We start from the raw sequence: 8,660 nt of genomic DNA, 5'->3' as shown, positions 1-8,660 counted from the left end.
CCTTATACGATCCTTAAAACCAGTCTTTTAGTTAATTGTTCATACATTCAATCAACTTAAAGATCTGGATTCTTTTCAAATTCAAAGAAGGGCATCTGAATATGAATACCCTACAGGTTTGGACCGATAGCTCTGAGTTAAGGGCCCCAATAACAGGTCCAAAGGGTCAAATTGGGCCTTATTCTCTTAAATTTGCATATTTTTGACAAGTGCAAAATGGCCATAATCTCCTAAATATTGGTCCTAAATCCCAAATTGAACACAGACACTCAGGACAGGGCCTACAATGAGGTGATGGGGTGAAATTTCCTCTGAAACACCCACAAGAGTTAATTGGCTGTCTGAAATCCAGGACTTGAAGAGGGTGTGGTTTAACAAATCTGAGACCCTGTTGTGAGCTTGGGCTGATTTTAACTTTTTTTTCTTCTAAACATGTCAGAGCTTAGCTTTCTTTTGCAGGTTGTAGCCACTCCCAAATGGGGCCCAACCATGTAGGCTGGCAACATATAGCACTTAGCATCCCTGCTTGGGAAGGGTTTAAAAACCCGAAAACAAAATTCCTTCCTTCAAAGGTTAACAACTCCTTAAATGTTTGTACTATATGAACAACTTCAATTGTATTCTACCCCATTTGGGAGTGGCTACAACGTGGAAAAGAAAGCTAAGCTCTGACATGTTTACCCAATTTGACCCTTTGGACCTGTTTTTGGGGCCCTTAACTCAGAGCTATCGGTCCAAACCTGTAGGGTATTCATATTCAGAGGCCCCTCTTTGAATCTGAAAAGAATCCAGATCTTTAAGTTGATTGAAAGTATAAAAAATGTACTAAAAGACTGGTTTTAAGGATCGTACAAGGGTTATTGGCACGGTGACAATTTTCTCTTGTGAAAGTTTTGGAGGGGATTCCCCTCATGACCTCAAAGTCTTATATTTAGGTAAATATAATATATTAAATATAAAGCAGGAGGGTTATATCTGAGAGACAATTGGGAGGTCAAGGGTCAGTCTGCAGAGTATGCGTGTGTGTGCATGTGTAAATGTGTGTGTGTGTGTGTGTGTGTGTGTCTGCCTGTGTGTGTATGTATGTGAGTGTCTGTATGTGTGTCTGAGTGTGTGTCTGTCATTCTGTGTGTGTGTGTGTGTGTGTGTGTGTGTGTGTGTGAAATGATGTCTTAGTTTGCATGCATATCAGTGGAAGTTGAAGGGTAAATCATGTTTTATTAACAATTCCCAAATTATTTCCCAGATTTTTCCGGGTACCTGCTCTTTTTGTTTGATGAAAAGTAAATACGCCTGTAAATAACGCCATGAAGGGTTTATTGTTTTGAGTTGTTTGACTGTTTGGCATTTTCCTTATAGATTTTGATGTATGTATGCCTTTTATATTGTATTGTTTGAATAAATATAGACGTTTTATACTACTTCCGCTTAACAGATAAATCGGACTTTTATTTTGAAAGGTTAAAAGGAAACACTTTTTTTTAGGTTAAAATGCGAACTTCATGGTATAGATTACGGACAGATGCGCATTTTATAACAAGTTTAATAGTTGATTTTACCCGTATGGGACTAACTCTGTTACGGTGGTGATGAGGTGGTGATAGTGTACGAGTTTTAATTAATGTATTGTCACCTAAAAAAAGGAAATAAAGGAGAGTCACCAGCAGTAAGTCTTCACGCCAATTCATATGATCCGTTACAACGCTTATTGTTGTCAGAATACGCAGGCGAAACAACATATATAACATAATAATAAATAAGGCTAGAGGACGCTTTTTACAATTCATAACAGCATTGTAGAAAAGAGAGAGAACAAACGGCAAAGATACGTTGATCAGAGACGTATTTGTAATTATAATACGTCAAATGCAAACGTAATCTGGAGAGAAATACGTTTCACTTAAACGTAATTTGGAGAGAAATACGTTTCAGTCAAACGTAACTGCAAATTGTATTTTAGGTCTGGGGGAACGTAATTTTTGTGATACAGGGTTGCAACCGGGGAGAACGTGAGACTCCACACAGAAGAGCCGGCCGGGATCGGGAATCAAATTCCATCCCCGATTGCTCTGGGTTGACAGTGCTAGCTTCTAGAACACCATGCAGTCCTGCTTTAGAGGGATGTGAAGTACAAAAGCATGCAAGATCAAAACAGAAATATAAACCAATATGAGAGTGGCTTTAGAAAAGGAAGATCTACAGCAGATGATCTCATTAATGTGAGTACCGAAATAGAAAAGACTCTTCACATGAAGGAAGATACGGCTTTAGTTTTCTTTGACGTTGAGAGAGCGTAACATAGGCACAGGTGGAAGGTTATATAACTGGACAATAGACTTTTAAATAATCAAATAGAACATTTAAAGTTAAAGTAGTTTCAGAAATCTTAGAAGGTTCTGACCTCAGTATACAACCGGGTCAAACAGTTTGAGAGGATCCTTTAACTGAAGTTTATATGTCAGAATAGAATTTACAAGAATTTTTTATTTCTAAGACTGTCGGATTAATGAGAGATATGCAACTGTAAAGAAAATGGTGAATTTGTTGATAGTGTGCAGGAAGTTCAGCGTGGAAAGAGAAAGACTGAAAGGTTGGGGGGTAGCTATATGAAGTCTTTTGACATGTTTTACATTCATGATAATAGCAATATTACTCTGTTTAAAATGACACATGTCCTAAAGTCATGATGATGGTGCTGCATGCACCGTCAACGTTAATTTATAGTCCACCCATAAACTTCAGAAGAAGGAGAAGTAGAAGAAGTCTGACGGCCCTCTGCACCTGAGGCCGTCGACACACACCAGCTGAAAGAGGTTGTCTTGATGAAAATTGCCCCGGTAACGAGGAATAAAAACACCCACAGTGTCCAGAGCCAGCATGCATCATGATGGCGTTCTTTTGGCAACGTGTTTCTGCTTGTGAGCCTGGCTGCGGCCATGTCGGTGTATGCAGGTAATCTTGCATCAAAATGCTGGACACATTTCTGTTATTTTGATCTCACAAAAGCTTGTTTGAGTAGCAACTTGACTTCTTCGTGTCGTGTCCCCTTCCAGACATGAAGCTGGACTGGAACCGATTCTGTGACGTTGGTGTGGAGGAGGGCAGGTCCGGCGATACCTCGCTCTTCCGTCTGGGTAACTGCTTCCCACCAGCTTCTCGGCCACCGAGGCTGTTTTCAGCGTGATTTCGACGACTGTAACTTCAGGAGAATTGTGCGTAGAACCTCCACATGTCTACCTGCTAACTGAGTCCACAGTGTTTCTGCAGCTTGGTAACATTTGTGTCTCGTAGGTAACTGGGGATCGCTTGATGTTCACCAACGATCTGACCTACAGTTCCTCTTCTGACTCTGACCCTCAGGCCTTCACTCACCCCGTTGTCTGTGTATATGAGAGGTGGGTGTTTACACTACTTCAGCTTTGAGAGTTTGGTAACATGGCAGCTGTTGCTTTACTCATGCTTTTTGTTGTGTTGCAGGCCTGAAGACTGGTACCCGCGGCTTCATGCCCCAATTTTCAACACGTACGGTCTCGGAGATCTAGAGTTCCACTTTGGCCTCATGAATGGTGGGTGTAACCAGTGACCTCGCTGAGATGGCAGCTCTCCCAGTGACTCCTGTAACATAATGAATTCTCTCCATTTACTGCTGCAGCTGACTTCTCTGGCCCAGCTGAATCCACCACCTTTCCTCTGGGCTCCTTTATCCCGATCATGGCTAGCGTGGCCCAGGAGGCCCATCAGCCCTTGCTGCTGTTTCTTGAGGAATGCGTAGCGGCTACCACACCGGAGCTGCAGCCTGAAAGCACTTTGTACCCGATAATCGCCAATGAGGGGTAATCCGGTTTCACCGTTGTAGCATTTTGTTGTCCAGAAATCAAACGTGACACTTTATTCTTCAACCACACAGATGTCTTGTGGACAGTCTGGTATCGCGCTCTAAATTCGAACGAAGGCAAAAATCCTCTGAGATCCACCTTTCCCTTCAAGCCTTTAGGTTTGGTCTCGGTGAAGAGGTAACGTTAACTTGTTAATTTTTAGATTTGACGCCAACTGCCTCGTAACCTCACTTCTCCACTCAACAGGTGTTTATTCACTGTAAACTTGTGGCTTGGGATCCCAACCGTCAGGACAACAGCAAGAAGGCCTGCCACTATGACCAAGAGCATGGGTAAAAATGTTACTGAAAACATTCACAATATATTCTCTGGGTTCAATCTGACTTGTTTGATGGAACCACTGAGAATAATTTTCTGACCCTTATGAACTCAGCTGGGAGCAGTTGGACAACTCTGCCTCCCGCTATCTCTGTGCCTGCTGTGACTCTGACTGCAAGTCCAGGAGGGTCAGGAGTTCAGCATCAGGTATTGGTGACTTCTACTATATCAACTTGTCTGGTTTGACTCGTACTTAATTTTTTAAAATTTTAAAAACAGGGAAGCGTGGTATGGCACAAAAAGCTGTCCTTGGGCCGCTGACTATCACTGATGTGAATTATTGATTGTCCAGGTAATTTTTTATATCAACTTTGCATTGGTCTATATATTGAGCCTGAACAGCTACTTAATCCAGTCTTTTGTTCTCCAGGCCTGGATCTGTCTTGCACACTGGCTCTTCAATCTGAATTGGATTTGTACTGTTTTTAAACTTCTAAAAGTGTAATGCCTCCCCAATGTTATTAAAGATAACTATACTTGAAAGCTCTGCTTATTGATCTTGTGTTGTTTTTTTGGCAAGTGCTTGACATGCACATCTGGTCCTCAACATACACCAGAGCTTTAATACTGGGCTTTACATTCAAGAAGCCTAAATCTCTAATCTATCACAACATTTGTTTGAAGGTCTGTCATTGGGAACATCCTAATCACTGTCATGGTAAAATATTGATGGCTGAATATGTTGCTCCTTAATACACAGAACTAATTTATTTCTAAAACCCCTCTGCATTTTCTTTCTGTCCGTGGGGGTCTTTCAAGGCTAAACACAGTATTTTACAAGGGGTTGAATAGCCTTCTGTACCAGAACTAAATTGTCACATTTAAATGGTTAGTCTTGAAGCAGCCTTATTACCCTGTCCATCAGATCCAACCTCTACACTCTCCCTATAATCTGATCTGTCTAATTCTGTATTTTGCCCCAATCCACAGCAGCACAAACGTTTTAAGCTATTGCTACTGAAGATGTAATGTTTCTTAATCTTCGAAAATAGTGTGCAACTGCTGTTTAGTTGGCCTGTTGAGATGACTGGAATTCTCCAATTTTGCTGTTCAAGTTTTATTTCAGCTCACTTGACTTTGGCTACAAAACTGCAAATCCCATAATGCACCACCAGCAATCCAGTGCAGGCTGTTAATTACTTTAAATTGGAACACCTGCCAGGAAGAGATCTCTCTGGAAATATTTCAGCAGAGGCAAGGATTCAACTCACAGTATTATCAAAGAAGTCACTGGTACTGGTAACTTTTGTGATGTGCTTGTTTGAATTCATTTGTTGGCTTGAAATTGTTAAGTTATTTAACAAGACATTTCAAGTTGGGCACGAGTTGAAAAGACCTAGGAACTTGACGCCTATTATTCAAAGTCTCATCACAACTTGTTTAATTGGCTACTAATACAAACTTCTCGGGTTGAACTGCAATAGACGTTTAATTCCAGATGCTCTGGAATGTTGGTCTTACAAGAGTTGTGTCCGGAGTTGCTTTTCATGTCTGACAGAGTTTGAACATAGGTTATAATATGAATGAGTTTGCAAATATATTGTGCACAATTATTTATTCGAACAAGCAATTCAAATTAACAAAATATTGCAGGGGACAATTGTCTTTTCCAAAACGTTGGTTGTGACTAGTCCCTCTGGACCATATGCAAACCTACACCCTTGCATGTGATGAAAGCAGTGGCCGGCCGTGCATTTTCTACCTAGGCCTTCAATGCCGTCTTAGTACAGCTGAACAACCTAATGTAAGATTAGTTCACCATGTATTTATGTATGTACACGTGTATATATCAGAGAACCTATCTATCTCCCCCACCATTGTGTGTGTTCTCCTTGGCAACTTCATTCATCACATTTGAAATACTGTCCTCAGCATAGGTAACGGGTGTTCTTGCCCAAGGACACATCGACATGGACTAGCGGAGCCCGGGATCAAACCACCGCTCCTCTGATGGAAGGCCGACCCTGCTCACCACTGAGCCACAGTCACCCCTAACATTCTGTACTAGCCCCTTGATATGCTGCTATAGGCCTAGACTGCAAGGGGACATCTTAGGACACACTGAGCTCCTCTCTCCTCCTCTCACTCTTCTTCTGGACAAATGTACGTCTCTTCAATGCACATTACTAACTCTACTTCTCCTGGGTCATTCTCTGCTTACAGGTTTACATGGATCGTGGTTTTATCTGTACCCTGGTCCTACCTATCCCCTACAGCTATCATCATTATTATTACTTGCATTTTTATTTATATAGCCAATACCATAATTATCATTATTATAATATTACATCCATCCTGCTGCTGGTATTATTTGTTGGCGGAACTTGTTTCATCATGCCTACTCCTCCCAGTATATGAATAATGTATGTCATATGCATTGAATGTGCTGTTGTTTTCTTCATCTGTCCACATGACATCTATTGTACATCTGTCAATATATACAGAGGGCAAAAGCCCCCACCACCCCCCTCAAAAGAGGTACGCATTTGAATATCATCGAGAGACTCGCTATCTGTCACAATGGAGGATATTAAAAAAGCTGAAAGTGACTTATGCAAAACATATTACTCCTAAAAGAAGAGGAGAAAGAGCACAGACGTTATCAGTAATCCTGACTTTGAAGGTTTCTTCAGCTACTCAGAAAGAGAGTTTCCTCCTCCAGCACCAAGATGCTGTCAATGCCAAAGAACGGCTCATACTGCAAGCCAAGTGTCAAGGTAAAGAAGGATGTGCTCCATGTGGAGGTAATCCTGCTTTTGGGAAGGATCCGCCCATTAAATGTTGTCATTGTGAAGGAGATCACAGTGCAGCTTTTGGGAGATTTCATTCCATCCCAGCTGGCAGGGCACAAATAGAGACAGACAACCATCCACGCTCACATTTATACCTTAGGGCAATTTAGAGTCTCCAATTAACCTGAGCTGCATGTCGGAGGAACCTGGAGAACCCGGAAGGAACCCGCGCTGCAACGGGGGCAAGCCTGTATCACAAAAATTACGTTCCCCCAGACCTAAAATGCAATTTGCAGTTACGTTTGACTGAAACGTATTTCTCTCCAAATTACGTTTGACTGAAACGTATTTCTCTCCAGATTACGTTTGTATTTGACGTATTATAATTACAAATACGTCTCTGATCAACGTATCTTTGCCGTTTGTTAGGCCTATCTCTCTTTTCTACAATGCTGTTATGAATTGTAAAAAGCGTCCTCTAGTCTTATTTATTATTATTGTATCTGTTGTTTCGCCTGCGTATTCTGACAGCAATAGGCGTTGTAACGGATCATATGAATTGGCGTGAAGACTTACTGCTGGTGACTCTCCTTTATTTTCTTTTTTTAGGTGACAATACATTAATTAAAACTCGTACACTATCACCACCTCATCACCACCTTAACAGAGTTAGTCCCATACGGGTAAAATCAACTATTAAACTTGTTATAAAATGCGCATCTGTCCGTAATCTATACCATAAAGTTCGCATTTCAATCTAAAAAAAGTGCCCTTTTAACCTTTCAAAATAAAGTCCGATTTATCTGTTCAGCGGAAGTAGTATAAAACGTCTATATTTATTCAAACAATACAATATAAAAGGCATACATCAAAATCAATAAGGAAAATGCTAAACAGTCAAACAACTCAAAACAATAAACCCTTCATGGCGTTATTTACCGGCGTTTTTACTTCTCATCAAACAAAAAGAGCAGGGACCCAGAAAAATCTGGGAAATAATTTGGGAATTGTTAATAAAACATGATTTACCCTTCAACTTCCACTGATATGCATGCAAACTAAGACATCATTTCACACACACACACACACTGACAGAAACACATAGACACTCATATACGTACACACACACACAGGCAGAGACACACACACACACACACACACGCACACACACACAGACAGACACACACTTACACACACACACACACACAGAATGACAGACACACGCACACACAGACACACACTCTCACACGCAGACACTCAGACACACACATACAGACACTCACATACATACACACAGGCAGAATCACACACACACACACAAACACACACAAACACAGGCACACACACGCATTCTCTGCAGATTGACCCTTGACCTCCCAATTGTCTCTCAGATATAACCCTACTGCTTTATATTTATATATTATATTTACCTAAATATAAGACTTTGAGGTCGTGGGGAATCCTCCAAAACTTTCACAAGAGAAAATTGTCACCCAATAACCCTTATACGATCCTTAAAACCAGTCTTTTAGTTAATTGTTCATACATTCAATCAACTTAAAGATCTGGATTCTTTTCAAATTCAAAGAAGGGCATCTGAATATGAATACCCTACAGGTTTGGACATAGCTCTGAGTTAAGGGCCCCAATAACAGGTCCAAAGGGTCAAATTGGGCCTTATTCTCTTAAATTTGCATATTTTTTGACAAGTGCA

At 40.9% G+C, this 8,660-nt stretch overlaps 1 pseudogene; it reads left to right on the top strand.

Moving 5' to 3' along the window:
* The first annotated feature begins 2,936 nt into the window (after positions 1-2,936).
* Positions 2,937-4,633, top strand: LOC130210116 (zona pellucida sperm-binding protein 3-like; annotated as a pseudogene).
* Positions 4,634-8,660: the final 4,027 nt, after the last annotated feature.

Source organism: Pseudoliparis swirei, chromosome 19 (assembly GCF_029220125.1).
Source record: "Pseudoliparis swirei isolate HS2019 ecotype Mariana Trench chromosome 19, NWPU_hadal_v1, whole genome shotgun sequence".
Taxonomy (NCBI): Eukaryota; Metazoa; Chordata; class Actinopteri; order Perciformes; family Liparidae; genus Pseudoliparis; species Pseudoliparis swirei.
The sequence above is the reverse complement of the archived record's forward strand: the minus strand, read 5'-3'. Positions and strand labels throughout refer to the sequence as shown.